Below are 19,115 nucleotides of genomic sequence, written 5' to 3'. Positions count from 1 at the left end.
TGATTGAGCATCGACCTATGAACCAGAAGATCACGCTTCAATTCCCAGTCAGGAAACATGCCTGGGTTTCAGGCTCGATCCCCAGTAGGGGCATACAGGAGGCAGCCGATCAATGATTCTCTCACATCAATGATGTTTCTATCTCCCTCTCTGAAATCAATAAAAATATATTTAAAGAAAAAAAATTTTTAAATAAAAATAAAAAAGATAAACTATGTGAAAGGCTCACTCAGTTTGACAGGTAAGAGTAAACTATTTGTCAAAATGAAAACTAGACATTTTGGAACTAAAAATAGTTATGAATGTAAACTGTAATTTAAAAAAAAATTTTTTTCATAAAAAAGGTCAGTTTAAAAAAATAAACATTTTGGGAGCCAAGTATATGGCCAGAAGAGCTTTACTATGAGCAAATGTGTTTGTACTTCATACATTTAGAGAAAAATTAGCCAAGCTATACTCAAAAGATAACTGGGTCCTTATAGTCAATCACCACAGAAGAGATAGAGATGGATTCCTAATCAAATACCTGTCTTTCGGGACTAGAGAAGAAACCAAGTAGGCGGCATAGGTAAACACCTGAAATTGCTGCCGTACAACCACTTCAAAAATACAACTAAAAGACAAAATGGACATCATCCAGAACCACAGGAAGGCTGGCTGAGTGGAAATTCTACAACTAGAAGGAAAGAGAAAAGCACACTGAGACTCAGAGGAGGTGTGGAAGTAAAGTGCAGAGGTACGGAAGCGCACGCGGAAAGGGCTGGCAACTGAGGACACGGTTGTCTTTTTCAATAGGGAGGGAGACACACGCTCCCGCTCTGAATTCCAGTTCCGGGCTAGTCTCTGGGGACCCAGACTCACACGGGGAGAAACTGGACTGTCTGGCATCAGTCGGAACTCAAGGGCAGCTTTCTCTCAGAGATGCTTGCAGCGATTACCGAAGGACACTGAGACCCAGGGCCTCTTAGGGCAGGGCTGAGGATCAGCAATAGCTGTTTGCTCCGCCCTGTTGATTCCCTGAGACCCCGCCCCACCTAAGCTGCTAGCAGATGCTTTTGCATATGAATGACCTGGCCCTTTGAGATCTAAAATTACCTAACAAACTGCAGCTGGGTCAGAGAGACCCAGAACATCCAAAAGAAGGCCCAAGGCCCCACAGTAGCTTGCACTGCTTCACAGCTGGGTCTAATCTGATCCCAAAGAAAGAAGAGGAATCTGCAGATCTCTCCATAGCTCCTGCTGAGTAGCCTCAGGCAGAGGCTAAATTAGCACCTCCTTAGATCCAAGTGCCCGTGTACCCAGTGGTCAGAGTGGGACCATCCAGATTACAACTCCTCAGATCCATAAGGGACACACTCATAAGGGACACACTCAGAGGGCAGACCACTGAAGCAAGTCTGGCCCCAGAAGGGTGTCTCCAGCACAGAAGTTCTCCCACTGTAGACACAGCTGATTCTCAGAGCCAATTGGCCTGGTGGTCAATTCCTCCCAGTGATACCAACTACAATCAAGGCTTAACTATAACAAGGCTGTGCACAAAGCCCACAAAGGGGTGCACCAAGAGTGTCCACCTCAGGTAATTGGGGAGGCTGAGCTACTGGGCCCTATAGGACACCTAGCACAGAAAGCCACTCTATCAACACAGGGAAGCATAAAAAATGCGGAGACAAAGAAACAGATCACAAATGACAGAAATGGAGGAAAGCAAACTACTGGATATAGAGTTCAAAACAACACTTATAAGGTTTTTCAAGAATTTTCTAGAAACCGCCGATAAATTTAAGTGAGACCCTCGAGGATATGAACAAGGACCAAATAGAAATTAAGCATACACTGGCTGAAAAAAAGAATATTATACAGAGATCCAACAGCAGACTAGAGGATCACAAGAATCAAGTCAAAGATTTGAAATACGAAGAAGTGAAAAACACCCAACCAGAAAAGCAAGAAGAAAAAAGATTCCAAAAATATGAAGATAGTGTAAGGAGCCTCTGGGACAACTTCAAGCGTACCAACATCCAAATTATAGGGGTGCCAGAAGAAGAGAGAGCAAGATATTGAAAACCTATTTGAAGAAATAATGACAGAAAACTTCCCCAACCTGGTGAAAGAAATAAACTTACAAGTAGAGGAAGCGCAGAGAACCCCAAACAAAAGGAATCCAAAGAGGACCACACCAAGACACATCATAATTAAAATGCCAAGAGAAAAAGACAAAAAGAGAACCTTAAAAGCAGCAAGAGAAAAACAGTTAGTTACCTATAAGGGAGTACCCATACGACTGTCAGCTGATTTCTCAACAGAAACTATGCAGGCCAGAAGAGAGTGGCAAGAAATATTCAAAGTGATGAATAGCAAGAACCTACAACCAAGATTACTTTGCCCAACAAAGCTATCATTCAGAATTGAAGGTCAGATAAACAGCTTCACAGATAAGAGAAAGCTAAAGGAGTTCATCACCACCAAATCAATATTATATGAAATGCTGAAAGGTATTCTTTAAGAAGAGGAAGAAGAAGAAAAAGGTAAAGATACAAATTATGAACAAGTACACATCTATCAACAAGTGAATCTAAAAATCAAGTGAATAAATAATCTGATGAACAGAATAAACTGGTGAATATAATAGAATCAGAGGCATAGAAAGGGAGTGGACTGACAATTCTCAGGGGGAAAGGGGTGTGGGGGGTGCAGGAAGAGACTGGACAAAAATCGTACACCTATGGATGAGGACAGTTGGGGGGGTAAGGGCAGAGGGTGGGGTGGGAACCGGGTGGAGGGGTGTTATAGGGGGGAAAAAAGAGGAACAACTGTAATAATCTGAACAATAAAGATTTAATTTTTAAAAAAAAAACAAATACCTGTCTTTCAAAGATAGTGACCCAATATGCTCTTGTAACCAAAATATATTAGCAATTATCATGAATCATTCAAAATTCAAACCAAAAATGTTATTTCTTTAAACTTATACATCACTATCATGTGTCCAAATCTGGACTACTCTGTGTAATTAGATCCAGCAAGATCAAACAGAACTAAAGAAATTCAAAGGATGAATAACATGGACAAAGAATATTGCTAATGTTCAGCATAGTAAGAGCAAGCTGCAACAACTAACCCCTCACTTCCTTGAAACACTTGTCCCCTGCCTTCTAGTATACCATGCTCCCAGCCTTTCTTCTACTATTCTTACCATTCCTAAGTCTTTGTATCTTCTCCTCCACCTATCCCTGAAAATGTTGGCATTTAGCAGGGCTTTCTCTCTCCTAGGTCCTCCTCAAACGCTTCACATTACATATTCAAAACTGAACTTATGATTTCACCTCAAACTTATAGCTATTCTAGTATTTCCTATGTCAGTAAATGGTCCCAGTAGCCCCTCAGTTGCTCAAACCAGTGAACAGTCAGTCATACTTGACTCCTTCTCTTTATACCTCACTACATATCAACTAATAAATTCTACCTTCAAAATATTTTTCAAATCTACTCACTCTCCTTCATTACCTCTTGTGCCACCTTAATCCAGGCTACCATTCCCCTGAGGACCAGTGCAACAGCCTCCAAACTAACCTCAATGCATTTAGTCTTCATTTGTAGTCAGACTGAACTTTTAAAGTCTATAAAATTACTTACTATTAAATATTAAAAACTTCCCATGGCTAGGTAAAACTTGTCACCATAAACTCTCAAAGAGCTGGCTCCTGCTTACATGCACAGCCTCATTTGAAAACTTTCTCCCTCACATTTTAAGTACAAGGCAATTCCATTCGAATGCCATTTCTCATCTCAGTATCTTTGCACATACTGTTTCCTCTGTCTAGAACACATCTCCTCCCCTTCTTTGCCTAACCACCTCCTTTAGTAATCCTTCCAGGATCAATTTAAATGCCATCTTCTAAGTGTGGTCTTCCCAGACCTCCAGTCAAGATGGCATCCCCCTGTGCTCCCACAGCAATCTTCTGAACATTCCTTTCTTAACAGTTATCACATTCTCATTCCTAATCCAATACCTGTCTTTTTCATGAGTCCATAAACTCCATTAACAGCAAGAGCCTGTCCTGTTCAGCTATTCTGTTCCTAGTGACAACTAAAATGACTGGAATACAGTAGATGCTTAATACATAAAACAATAAAAGGGTTAAAACAAATTGAAACATGAAATTGGACTTAATAAATTATGGCATGTTAAAACTATAGAAACATCTCCTATAGCTCAAATAAACTTAAACAAAAGGAAATACACAATACATTTGTTAATTCCATCCAAAAATCAAAATTCTATTTAACTAAATTTTGGTTTAGGTTTCTTTAAAAAAAAAAAAAAAAGTGGCCCTAGCTTGTTTGGCTCAGTGAATAGAGCGCTGACCTGCGGACTGAGGGGTCCGGGGTTCGATTCGGGTCAAGGACACATGCCTGGTTGCGGGCTCGATCCCCAGTGGGGGGCATGCAGGAGGCAGCCAATCAATGGTTCTCTCTCATCATTGATATTCCTATCTCTCTCTCTCCCTTCCTCTCTGAAATCAATAAAAACATATTTTTTTAAAAGTGACTGCTGTTACATAACACAACTATTTGTCCCACATCATCATATCTTTGCCCTCTAAGTTTGATATGTTAGACTTTGTGTTTATATTTGATTTGTTGGTTCAGTACCATTCTCCCAGTACAGACTATTTAATATAATTTAAGATTTCAGAGCCAAGCACAAATTAACAACTTAATTTTATCCCTCTGTACAAATATGAAAAATATCTGTCAACCCAAAGAAGAAGAAAAAGGCTCTAATAAATCGTAGAAGAGGTTATGATACAATCAAGCAAGGAATCAATGTTCAGAAACTATTTCAAGAAAAAATTGTAGCCCTGCTGGGTAACTCAGTTGGTTAGAATGTTGTCCCATACACCAAAAAAGGTGGCAGGTTTTCCCGACCCGCATGGCTTAGTGGTTGAGCATTGACCTATGAACCAGGAGGTCACAGTTTGATTCCTGGTCAAGGCACATGCCCAGGTTGCAAGCTCAATCCCCAGTGGAGGGCATGCAGGAGGCAGCTGATCAATGATTCTCTCTCATCATTGTTATTTCTATCTCTTCTCCTTTCCTCTCTGAAATCAATAAAAATATATTTAAGGGGGGGTGGGGGGGGAGGTGGTGGGTTTGATTCCCAGTCAAGACACACACCTAAGTTTGCAGGTTCAATCCCCGGTTGGGAACATAAGGGAAGCAACCAATCCATGTTTCTCTGGAAGCAACCAATCAATGTTTCTCTCTCTCTCTCTCTCTCTCTCTCTCTCTCTCCCTTCCTTTCTCTAAGATCAATAAACATATCCATTGGTGAGTAGAAAAAGAAAAAGAAGAAACTGTAAATGTGAATTTTTAACATATTTTATCAGCTTAAAAATTTCACGCTACTATACAAGGAGATTTCACTGATGCTTAATAGAAAATCCAAACAAGAATATTATAAAACTGATAAACTAAAAATATTTATTCAAAAGAATTATATAAAGAATTTTCAGATATAATGAAACAGGATAAATATTTAAATAACCTTTAGTCATGTAAAATCCTTACTACACTTTAAGAAATAGTGCAGCAACTTACCTGGAGCTTAATCACTTGGTAAACAGGAAAGAAACAACAACAAAAAAGACAAGCTATGAATCCTAATTACACCTGAGCTAAAGTGCTTATCTCACAAAAGACCCAAATGCATATGCCACATTTTAGTATGCAATATAACTTACAATTAAGGAGCATTATAGATGGGCTTTTCTACTAGACATATACCTAATTTCTGACATTTACTGTCTAAGTTACTAACTCTAGAAACTCTGACATTAAATATTCTATCAGACGCAGACTGCTTTAGACTAACATTTAGAGTAAACAATATACCCAAAGAATTAAAAAGTCAGAAAAACACTTTTATACTCTTCCCTTCCATAAGAAAAAGGAAGCTCCATTTAAGTTTTTCTTAAAACTCATTCAATATCTTCCACATAAAGCCTAGTTAATAATTACAAACCTGTAAAATAAAAAGGTTTTTTGTTGAAATCATATCTAAGAAGCTAAACTCAGCAATAATCAGCTCTTAATTAGCTTCTTAAATACAAAATTAACATGAATACAACTCAGCTCTTGTTTTTTCTTATGATTCAGTAAGTAATTCAATTAGCCAGTGTCCTTTCAGAATTTTTAAAAACATATTTATAGGCTCTTAATTTCTGTGTGAAGAGGAATCAAGCAAGAATAAAAAATATGCCTGGCCAGCGTGCTCAGTTGGTTAAACGTCCTCCCATGTACCGAGGGCTCCACGGTTAGATTTCCAGTCAGGGCACATGCCAGGGGTTTCGAGCATAATCCCCAGTAGGGGACATGCAGGAGGCAGGCAGCCAACTGATGTTTCTCTCTCATGGATGTTTCTCTCTCTCTCTCCCTCTCCCTTTCTCTGAAATCAGTAAAAACGTATTATTTAATTTTTTAAAGAATTTTTAAAAAATATCACAACCTAGAAAATCCACAGCTGAGACAAAGAGCAGTGTGAAATATACTTAAACTAATAATATATGCTAACAGGCATTGTACCAGACATAAACTAGTACTAAATAAATAGCATTTCCTTTAGGAAATTTTGCTCAAACTTTCTCAAATTTTGTTGGGAAAGATTTAAGTACCAAGTCAATATTTTTCAAAATTTGTCTTTCCACATCCTTAACAACAGTATTTTTATAGAATTCAAATGTATTCTATTGCTCTTCTTTATGAGCTGGCATCCATTTGTGCTCCCTAACCTACCTCCGTTTCTCAAAGTGTGCTGGTCTATCTACAGAGTTAAAAGAATCCTAGGTTTCTGCTACCTCATTCATTATATGACAAAAATAACCCTGGCCACTGTAACCTGGTTAGAGCATCATCCCATGCACAGAAGCGTTGCAGGTTCAATTCCTAGTTGGGACATATACCCAGGTTTCGAATTTGATCTCCGCAGAGGCAAGTGTGGGAGGCAACTGATTAGTGTTTCTCTCTGACATAGATGTTACACTCTCTCTCTCTCCCTCTCTCTTCATCTCTCTCTAAAAACAATAGAAACATGTGCTCAGGTGAAGATTAAAAAATAATAATATAGCCCAGCCAATGTTGCTCAGTGGTTCAGCATCAACCTATACACCAAGAGGTTAGATTCCTCTCTCTCAAAAATCAATAAAAACATATTTTTTAAAAAATTTAATGGTGTCGCCGAAACCAGTTTGGCTCAGTGGATAGAGCATCGGCCTGCGGACTGAAGGGTCCCAGGTTCGATTCCGGTCAAGGGCATGTACCTGGGTTGCGGGCACATCCCCAGTAAATGTGCAGGAGGCAGCTGATCGATGTTTCTCTCTCATCGATGTTTCTGACTATCTCTCTCCCTTCCTCTCTGTAAAAAATCAATAAAATACATTTAAAAAAAAATTTAATGGTGTCCTAACCAGTTTGGCTCAGTGGATAGAGCTTTGGCCTGTGGACTGAAAGATCCCAGGTTCGATTCCAGTCAAGGGCATGTACCTTGGTTGCAGGCACATCCCCAGTAGGGGGTGTGCAGGAGGCAGCTGTTCAGTTTCTAACTCTCTATCCCTCTCCCTTCCTCTCTGTAAAAAAATCAATAAAATATATTTTTAAAAATATTAATAGTAATAATAATAATATAAATAAATAAATAAAGCCCAAGACACTTCCAGACTAACCCAACTCCAGTCAGGGACCATCAAAGGAAATTTTTATGCCTTTTACAGATTACTGACCACATTCTTGATAAAAAATACTAGGATAAAAACACATCTTAGCTTTGCTGAGAAATTGAAAATCAGTTTTCTCAGAGGTTAGAGCGTTAGCCCATGCACCAAAGGATTATGGGTTTGATTCCCAGTCAAGGGCATGTACCTGAGTTGCCGGTTCATCCCCCGGTGCTGGTTGGGACACATGCGGGAGGAAAACAACCGATGTCTCTCTCTAACATTTCTCTCTCTCTCTCTCTCTCTCTCTCTCTCTCTCTCTCTCTCTCTCACACACACACACACACACACACACACACACATTCACCCACACATACACAGGCAAAAATACAAAAGGAGGTAGGGAATTGGTTTCTCCACATACTCAATATGAGTTGTGTGATAGATCTAATAAAGACCTAGTCATGTAGCAGGAATGTAGTGTGCAAATCAAAAGCAGCTAGAATCTCCACTTTTCCTTTTGGCATCCCCACTATATGTGGAATAGAGTATTAAATTTATTTTGAGGTGGTGGCTAAAAACTTAGGGAGGCTTAATGCTTGCATATTATTTCATGGTGCTTAAAAAGGATGAGTAATTTTAAAATATCTGAAGTTAAGGGTCATAAAAACTTAAATGAAATGATGCCACTAAAATTTTTACCTAGAAAACAAACAGACCCTGAATTGAATCTTTTTCCCTCCTTCAAAATCAAAGTAGAAGATTTTATAACTTAAATACTTTTCTCTACAATGATCATTACATTGCAATATGGAAAATAAGTTAATTTAACAATACATTTATTTCCATGTACAAAATACTTTGTTTCATAGCATTTCTTATTATCTGCCTTTTCATCCGTTAAAATACTTCTTAAGCATCTGTACTATAAGTGTAAACAATGACACATTAGCCAGGTTCTTTGCCTGTGAGGAATAAAAACACTGTCATAGAAAAATAAACAAGAAATACATGCATGAAAAGAAAGAGAGAACGAATATAATGTGAGTAATACAGAGAAGTAATTTAAAAGTTCCAAGGAAGGTATAGATAAAGCTTCAAAGAAGTAGAACTTGAACTGCGCATTAAAAGATGGTGAAAATTATTTAAGATAAATGACACAGAATAAACTGTACCCGGCTTAAAAAGCAATCAGAAGATCGTTCTGGGTGAAACAGACAATGTTGGGAAGTGGAGTAAGTTTAGAATATTAGACTAGATTTAATTTACAGAGAATACTGAAAGCCAAGTTAAAAAAATCTGGCTAATAATTGTAAATTGAAGACTTCAGAGCAATAAGCTGGCATGAAAAAGGAAGCATTTAAGGAAGAGTCATGTCATAGCATGTAGTTTAAATGATAAATGGAGTGGAAGTGGGGAAACCTATTAAGAGGTGAGTAATAAATCAAGATTACACCAGTAAAAAAAAAGTACAAAAGGAGTAAATTTACTAATTACAGCAGGCAAGTAAGAGAGTCTGACAAACTCAAAAATTTTGTATCTAAGTACCCCTAACAGACAGAAAGAAAAAAAAAATGGGGTTTAAGTCAGCCAGGTCTGGGCCAAATCTGTGCTGTGTAATTTTAAAGAAGTTAAAATTTCCTTAATTTCCTCTGATATAAAAAGACATTTACCATGTTTGGGTGTTCAGAGGATTAAATAAGAAAATGCATATAAGGTATCTATGCACCTGGAACACAACGAACACTAATAACTGATTTTTACCTCTCCCCCTTGGCCCCCTGTTCTTTATCCCTTAACAATTCTGAGAACTGAGCAATATGTAAGCAATCTATCTACAAGTTGTCATTTCAGAGCTGATGAAATTGAGTTTGTGAGATATTAAATGACTTATTCAATGGCATACAACCAGGTACCTTCACTATTAGTACCAGAAACAGATACACTGACCATAAAACACATAAAAAGTAGTGGAAAACTATGAACATAAAATCTTTTCTTTTTTTAAATGGCACCAAGATTTTATTCCATCTCCTAGTAAAAAACACATTTTGTATATAAAAAAGAAATCATTCTGGCATAATTCTACCATAATATCTTCTTTAAAGACATATCTTCTTGCCGAAACCGGTTTGGCTCAGTGGATAGAGCGTCGGCCTGCGGACTGAAGGGTCCCGGGTTCGATTCCGGTCGAGGGCATGTACCTGGGTTGCGGGCACATCCCCAGTTGGAGGTGTGCAGGAGGCACCTGATCGATGTTTCTCTCTCATCGATGTTTCTAACTCTCTCTCTCTCTCTCCCTTCCTCTCTGTAAAAAATCAATAAAAATATATTTAAAAAAAAAAAAAAAAAGACATATCTTCTAATAACACAATAGAGGATCTAATTCATAAATTTAAAAGTATTTAAATGACTGTTTCCTTAACAATATAAAAAGGGTAATACATTTTATAGGAAAACATTTTTAATGTATATACCAAATTCCAGTGTAGGCCAAATTTCTAAATAAGGACCTTTCCATTAGAAAAGGTAAATTAAGAATATAAATTTCTTCTTTTAACTTAGATTGAATAGAGATGAAATTCAAATACAGTCAGCAATTAATTTACTCACCTTCCATGGGCATGGAAATCTAGACGTAAAAACTGGTCCTCATGTGAAACTGCTCTTTTGGCACGCTGGTGTTTTTGATGTAATGAATCCACATCATAAGATAATCCTTCATAATGTCTAATATATTTAGTTAAAGGATTTCCGTACTGACCTATGAAAAATAAACACTTTGAATTAGAATCATCTTGAAGGCTCATTCTAGTTCTATTATGATTCCATGATCATTCAAATATCTACAAATATGTATGAAATAATTTTCTCACTAATCCTAATACTTTACTTTCACATATTTTTTTTAAACTTGTTGTAATGGGAATTTCAACCATACACAAAAATTTGGGTGTTAGCCATAGGTCTGTCTTAGATGTACGTACATTTTTTAAAAACTCATTGTAATGAAAATTTCAACCATACACAAGTTTGGATGTTAGTTATAGGTTTGTCTTAGATGTCTTTTATCAAATTGAGAATGGTTTCTTCTCTTCATATTTTGCTGATAAAAACTATCAGGAACAAATGTTGACTTTTGTCACCTGCTCTGTCAGCATCAATTAAGATGATTATATTGGGTTTTTTCTTTTTAGTTTATTAATATAGCAAATTGCCCTAGCCGGTTTGGCTCACTGGATAGAGCGTCAGCCTGCGGACTCAAGGGTCCCAGGTTCGATTCCGGTCAAGGGCATGTACCTTGGTTGCAGGCACATCCCTAGTAGGGGGTGTGCAGGAGGCAGCTGATCGATGTTTCTAACTCTCTATCCCTCTCCCTTCCTTTCTGTAAAAAATCAATAAAATATATTTTTAAAAAATATATAGCAAATTGACTAATTTTCTAATGCTATTCCAATCTTGCATTACTGAAATAAATCCCACATAGTCATGGGAATTCAATTTGCTATAATTCTGTTTAGAATTTTTATCTATGTTCATGAGAGACAGTGGTTGTAGTTTTCTTGTACTTACTGTCTTTGTCAAGTTTTGATAGCAGAGTGAAAAATGAGTTGGGGCCCCTGCTGGGTGGCTCAGTTGGTTGGAGCATTGTCCCATATACGAAAAAGATTGTGGGTTTGTAAGTATTTGACACTCTCACAGTCAGATAAAGCATTTTGCCACTTCTGATAACTTAGAACAATAACTACTGCTGTGCCATTGAAGCACATGTGATAAAAGCTCAATTATTTGCATGGGTGGAACAAAACTGGGAGAGTTATTAAACAAAGTCATCTTTTCTCTGTCCCACACACAAAGAAATTTCTCAAGCAACATATGTTTACTTTTACTGGCAAAGGACCTGAGTAATGATTTCTGAATCTTTATAACTGAAATAAAACATAATTCACAGGGTTTAACTGGGAAAGTTTAAAATGTTACCCAGGGACATAGAGTTATCAAGTACACTTCATTATTATCTTCTATATAAGATCTATGTTCCTGTGCTAACTATACCTAAATAAATATCAGTGTTTATAATTTCAGTAATGTTAAAAAACACTGAAGATAAGACCATGTATTAAAACTGTATTACATAACTTTTCTCACCCAATACTTAGTAAAATGAAGGGGGAATCATGAAAATAAAGAAACAAAACTATAAAAAGCAGTCTAGTCTTTCACTTAAGAAATATCCTCAAGAATTAAAACTACAGAAGAAAAGGATATAACCAGTGTTTATGGAGCTGAAACAGGCGCTTAAATTCCAATTCTATCCCCAACTCTGTTCAGTGGCATTATGCTGGCAGTTTGAAAACAGCAATGGGAGGAGTATTTACACCACTAAAATCAAAAAAAAGGTTACAAATCAGAAAATGTTTTTCTTGTTTTCAAGAGAGCCAGTGTACTAATACAACACTGGCTGAAACCTGATGGTATAATCTCTCAAACAAGCAGCCAAGGAAGTATACAGTCAACTATAATGATAAAGTGGAAAAGCTTAGCACACTGGACTCCTGATGCTGCCCCTAACCCTCAGAAGTCATACAATTCACTTTTTAAAATTCCCAAAGAGAACAGAGTTCTGGAGTTCTCGAAAATGTTGTATATAATCATGGTCCCATGACTGCAGAAAAGGGTAAAATACAAAATAATCAGTCCCTCAAACTATGACTTGAAGGGAAAAAAATACGCTGGTCTCAGAGACAAGGAAAAAAGGCAGTTACCCACATTATATCACAGCAAAAAGAAAGGACAGAGAAGAGCCACACAACCATGAACATAATACTGTCCAAACATACTAGAACAAAAACAATGAAAGAAACAATAAAAGCAAAACAAAAGAGAACCCAATTGAGAAACAAAAAACATTTGGAAACAATCCTGAACAAACTGGAATCAGTCTTAGATGATATTAAGAAATTCCTACTATCCTAAGAAGGAAGACCTGTAATATATAAAGCTTTGGGTATAGCCCTCAGGGAAAAAGCAGTGTATTCACACTTGGAGTGCGGGTGAATTTCCCGCCAAAATATAAGATGGCTCTGTCTTTTGGTTTTGTTCCATCCACCAAAAGGGTGGATTACAAACAAATATTTGGTAATACGCAGTTACAATCGGCCCGAGTTTACACGTTTCCCGCACTCCACCGCAAATCTATATGAACCGAGTTAAAGACGGCTCCCGCGGAGTACGCGCAATTCACGCGAGCCGACTTAACTCGTTTCCCGCACTCCAAGTGTTCATAGGGGTAAAATTAGCCACAGATTAAGTAAAGGGTGCTCTGGAGCTAACCTGACAAAGTTTAAAGGCAAACATCCAAAGAATTTAATTGATTCCAAGTAGCTTAACTGTACACCAAAACAGTCTAACAGTGTTTAAAGAAGACAAAAACCAAACACACAAAAAAGTAAAAATCAGAATGCTCTACATCTTATCAAAAACTACCATGCATATAAAAAAATCAGAAAAATATAAATATATTTTTCAACCATAACTGAGAAAATAATCAGACATTAGAAACAGAAATTATAGATAATGGAATTAGCATACAAAGAGGTTAAAACAGTTATTATAAATATGTTCCAAGTGTTAAAGAACATACAGGAAAAGAAACATGTTGGGGGGGGGGGGGAGGAGATAAAACTATAAATCTATACATCCAAGAAACTCAACAGATCCTAAGAAGAATATAAAAGAAAACCACACAGAGGCAAATCATAAATTAATGGCTGAAAATCAGCTGTGGGTGGGTTAGAACCAAAGAACTAGAGAAAAAGACACATTACATATGGAGGGACAAAAGTACAAATGACAGCATAACTCTATGTAAGTCAGAAGATAATACAACAACATTTTTAAAGTATAAGAAAAATTCTCAATCTAAGAATCTATATCCAGTAAAAATATCTTTCACAAATGAGGAGAAAAGGGGGGGAAGGGGGAAATGAGCCCTTTTTCAAACAACAAAGCTAACAATTCATTGCTAGTAGATCTGCATTACAAGAAATGTTAAAGGAAGCTTTTTTACGCAGAATGAATGAAACCAGAAGAAAATCTGTGTTCACACAAAGACTATTGCCAGAATTGATAAATATGAGAAAATAAGAGATTTCTCCTCTCATTGTTCAACCTCTTAAAAAGTTAAGTGACTACATTTTTTTAAATTTTTTTTATTTTTTATTTTTTTCAGAGAGGAAGGGAGCGGGAGAGATAGAAACATCAATGAAGAGAGAGAATCATTGATCAGCTGCCTTCTGGACACCCCACAATGGGGATTGAACCTGCAACCCGGATATGTGTCCTGACTGGGAATCAAACTGTGACCTCCTGGTCCTAGGTCAACGCTCAACCACTGACCCACGCCAGCCAGGCTACATTTTAAAAAATGTATTGTGGCATTTATGACATGTATAGAATACAAATGTATGCCCTAACCGGTTTGGCTCAGTGGACAGAGCGTCGGCCTGCAGACTGAAGGGTCCCAGGTTCGATTCCGGTCAAGGGCATGTACCTTGGTTGTGGAAACATCCCCAGTAGAGGGTGTGCAGGAGGCAGCTGATCGATGTTTCTCTCTCATCGATGTTTCTAACTCTCTATCCCTCTCCCTTCCTCTCTGTAAAAAATCAATAAAATATATTTTAAAAAAATGTATGACAACAGAAGCAAAAAGGAGAACAGGAGAAATGAAAGTACACTTATACTATAAATGAAGTGGTTTATTATATTATTTGAAGGCATACAATAAGTTATAGATGTGTATTGTACAGCCCAGGAACAACCTCTAAAAAGTATAACAAACAGGTATATCAGATAAGCCAATTGCAGATAAAATAGAATCATTTTACAAAATAAATTCATCCTAATAAATGTAGGAGAAGAGGCATATAACAAAAGAACTATAAACAGATGGAACTAACAAAAAACAAACAGTATGATGGTCATTTTAAACTCAACCATATCAATAATTATATTAAAAGTAAATAACCTAAATACAATTAAATGTCAGAAAGTAATTTTATTTTTAAAAAAGGAAAGTATGAATACAAACTGTCTAAAGACACTTTAAACACAAAAATAAAGATGAGTTAAAGTAAAAAAAGATGAGAAAAGTTATAAAATCCTAACACTAATCCAAAGAATGCTAGAGTGGCTAGTTATAATATTATCAGACAAAGTAAACTTCAAAGCCCTAACCGGTTTGGCTCAGTGGATAGAGCGTCAGCCTGCGGACTCAAAGGTCCCAGGTTCGATTCCGGTCAAGGGCATGTACCTTGGTTGCGGGCACATCCCCAGTAGGGAGTGTGCAGGAGGCAGCTGATTGATGTTTCTCTCTCATCGATGTTTCTAACTCTCTATCTCTCTCCCTTCCTCTCTGTAAAAAATCAATAAAATATATTAAAAAAAAAGTAAACTTCAAAACAAACCAAAAAAATTATGCGATTTAAAGGACATTTCATAATTCATCAATGGGACATAACAATCCCAAATGTGTATCACATAACACAGAGGGGCCTTGACTTACAAGTTTAATTCGTTCCGAGACCGAGCTCGTTAAGGAGCTCATTAACTCAAATTACTCTGTCAACTCAATGCAAAAAAATCAGCCGAGAGACAGCTGGTATCTCAAAAAACTCGTTAGTCGGGACACTCGTAAGTCAAGGCCCCACTGTAGAACTTCAAAGTACATGAATAAAAAGCTGACAGAACTAAAGGACAAATCTTAATTATAGTAGGAAGTCATAATAATTCACTAAATACGTACACAAAAATATATGGGCATAGAAAACTTGAAAACTATCAAACAACTTGACCCAAAAAACATCCACAAAACCTTCCACCCAATAACAGAATACATATTCTTTTCAAAGACATATGAAGTATTCATCAAGATAATAGATCTTGCCCTAACCGGTTTGGCTCAGTGGATAGAGTGTCAGCCTGCGGACTCAAGGGTCCCAGGTTCGATTCCGGTCAAGGGAATGTACCTTGGTTGCAGGCTCATCCCCAGTGGGGGGTGTGCAGGAGGCAGCTGATCGATGTTCCTCTCTCATCGATGTTTCTAACTCTCTATCCCTCTCCCTTCCTCGCTGTAAAAAATCAATAAAATATATTTTTAAAAAAAAATTTTTAAAAAAAGATAATAGATCTTATTTCTAGGCCATAACGCATGCGTCCATAATTTTTCTTTTTCTTTTTCCCTAAGTTTTATTTTTCAACTACAATTTAGAGTCAACATTATTTTCTATTACTTTCAGGTGTATAGCATAGTGCTTAGAAATCATATACTATACAAAGTGGTTCCCCGCCCCCAATATTTCAAGTACCCACCTGGCACCATACAGCTATTACTGACTATACTCCCTATGGTGTACTTTACAAGCCCGTGACTATTTTGTAACTACCAATTTGTATATGGTGTAAGAAAGTTTTTGTTTTTGTTTTTGCGTGTATTTGTCCAATTTTCCCAGCACCATTTATTGAAGAGACTGCCTTTACCCTATTGTATGTTCTTTACTCGCTGTCAAATATTGCTTATATGGACATGGGTTTATTTTTGTACTCTATTGTTCCATTGATCTATATATCTATTTTTATGCCTGTACCATGTTGTTTGATTGCTACAGACTTGTAGTATAGTTTAATATCAGGTAGCGTGATTTGGGGTTGTTGTCTTTTCTTTTTCATTTGTCTCAAGGTATCATTTTACTTCTGACTATATCACATTGTTAACCCGTTAGTGTCTAATAACATGGTGTTTAGTCTCAATGTGTTTGTGTACTTTTCAATTCTTTTTTTCTTGGAATTGATTTCTAGTTTCATACCACTGTGGTTGGAAAAGATGCTTGATAAGATCTCAATCTTCTTAAATTTACTGAGACTTGTTTTATAGCCTATCATGTAGTCTATACTGGAAAATGTGCCATGTAGACTTAAAAAGAATGTATGTTCTGCTGCTTTGGGGTAAAATGCTCAGAAAACATCAGTTACATTCATCTGTTCTAATGTCATTTAAAGCCCCTGTTTCCTTGTTGATTTTTTGTTTGAAAGATCTATCTATAGATGTCAAATGAGGTGTTAAAGTCCCCTATTATAACTACACTAGAGGCCCGGTGCATGAATTCGTGCATAGGTAGAGTCCCTAGCCCTGGCTGGCGATCAGGGCCAATCTGTGGGGTGACTGGCAGGGTGATTGGAGCCCCCTTCACACCCGCCTTAGCCTGGCACCACCGGCTTGCCAGCTCCATCCCCCGCAGTTGCCACCAGTCGCCTCCCTCTGGGGGCACCCACCTTGGCTGGCCTGGCACTGCTTGCCGGCCCTGCCCCCAACCACCGCTGCTGGTTGGGGCCTGCGGGCTGGGGGCAGCTCCTGCATTGAGCATCTGCCCCCTGGTGGTCAGTGCGCATCATAACAACCAGTCAATCTGCTGGTCATTCCGCTGTTCAGTCGATTTGCATATTAGGGCTTTATATAGATAACTGTTGATCTCTCCCTTTATGCCCATCAATACCTCCTTTATATATATCTTCTTATTGGACTGACCCCTTTTTCATTGTGTAATGACCTTGTTTCTTATTTTATAACCTTTCTTTTAAAGCCTATTTTGTCTGATATAAGTATTGCTACCCCAGCTTTTATTTCGTTTCCATTTCCATGAGATATCTTTTTCCATTCCTTTACTTTTGATCTGTGTGCCTTTCAATCTGGAGGCGATCTCCTATAGAGAACATAAATAGAAGTCTTGTTTTCTTATCCATTCAGCTACCCTATGTCTTTTTATTGGAGCATTTAATCCATTTGCATTCAAAGTGATTATTAATAGGTGCATATGTATTGCCATTTTATTATATATATTTATGTTTCCCCTTTTTGCATATTTATGTTCCCCACTTTTTTTTCTTTCTTCTTTTTCAATTAGTCCCTTTAACATTTCTTGTAATACTGGTTTGGTGGTGTCCTAGTTGGATAGCTCAGTTGGTTAGAGCATTGTCCCAATTCACCAAGGTTGCATGTTTGATTTCCAGTCCCAGCAAATACAAGAAGCAATCAATGAATACATAAATAAGTGGAACAACAAATTGATGTTTCTCTCCCCCCACCCCACCAAAATCAATATATAAATTTTAAAAAAATTTTAAATATTCATTTGAGCATGGCTGGTATGGCTCACTTGTTGAGGGTTGACCCATAAACCAAGAGGTCATTGTTTCATTTCCTGGCCAGGGCACATGCCCCGGTTATGGGCTCAATCCCCAGTAGGGGGGGGCGTGCAGGAGGCAGCTGATCAATGTTTCTCTCTCATCACTGTTTCTATCTCACCCTCTCCCTCACTCTCGCTGTAAGAAATAAAAAATTAAGTAAAATATGTACTTTTTAAAAACAGTGATTTGGTGGTGATGAACTCCTTTAGCTTTTTCTCATCTGGGAAGCTCTTTATTTCTCCTTCAATTTTAAATGGTAGTTTTGCTGGATAAAGTAGTCTTAATTGTAGGTCCTTGCTTTTCATCCCTTTGATTATTGCACGCCAATCCCTTCTTGCCTAAAATATTTCTACTGAGTAACCAAGATGGCAGCGTAAGTACATGTGGTACTCGCATCCTCCCACAACTAAATCAAAATTACAATTAAAATATAGAAAAGCCATCATTCAGAACCACCTGAAATCTGGCTGAATGGAAGTCCTACAACTAGAGAATTAAAGAAGAAAGCACACTGAAACTGGCAGGAGGAGTGGAGGTGCAAAACAAGCTTGTCCAAAACCCACGTGTGTCACTTTTTTTAATTGGGAGGGATATCTCGGCTGCAGAGGCTTCCCGTGAAGAGCAAGAGGTCCCAGCCCCACATCAAACCCTTCAACCCAGGGTGGGTTCCAGTGCTGGGAAGAGAAGTCCTGTAATTTCACGCTATAAAAAACAGCGGAGATTGTGGCTGTGACACAAAGGCTGCTAGAGAACCAAACAGTTCCTCTTAAAGGGCCAGTGCAGGGACTTACTCAGAGTTAACTTCCTCTGAGCTCCAGTGCTGGGGCAGCAGCTTGAAAGGATCCAGGGACATACGGGGGAAAACTAAACTGTCTGGCATCAGGACAAAAACTCAGGGGCAACTTTCTCCCACACAAAAGTGTTAGCAAAAGTGTTCAGAGTTCCTACTGAATATTGAAACCTCCCCCACCACAGAGCTGACTGGCAGATGGCATATCTGAGTCTACATCAACCTGGCTCACACTGTTTGCCCTGCCCTGGTAATTACAAGATCCTACCCAACCCAAGCTGTTTGCACTGGCTTTTCCATATAAATGGCCTGTCCTGTTTCAGGCTTTAGACTTTCCTAAAATTTCTCAAATGAGCAGCATCTGATCTCAGCAC

The 19,115-nt window shown here is 37.8% G+C and overlaps 1 protein-coding gene across 1 annotated transcript in view; it reads right to left on the bottom strand.

The window, feature by feature from the left end:
* ADAM10 (ADAM metallopeptidase domain 10) overlaps positions 1 to 10,473 on the bottom strand; it is a 117,879-nt gene extending 107,406 nt beyond the window's left edge. Inside the window, exon 1 of the mRNA XM_023751601.1 lies at positions 10,323 to 10,473. The gene's annotated coding sequence lies outside the window, so the exon portion shown is untranslated. The remainder of the gene's footprint in view (positions 1 to 10,322) is intronic.
* Between the last annotated feature and the right edge of the window lie 8,642 nt (positions 10,474 to 19,115).

This window comes from Myotis lucifugus, unplaced genomic scaffold (genome assembly GCF_000147115.1).
Source record: "Myotis lucifugus unplaced genomic scaffold, Myoluc2.0 scaffold_23, whole genome shotgun sequence".
In the NCBI taxonomy this organism is placed as follows: domain Eukaryota; kingdom Metazoa; phylum Chordata; class Mammalia; order Chiroptera; family Vespertilionidae; genus Myotis; species Myotis lucifugus.
This window is presented reverse-complemented; position numbering and strand designations above follow the sequence as displayed.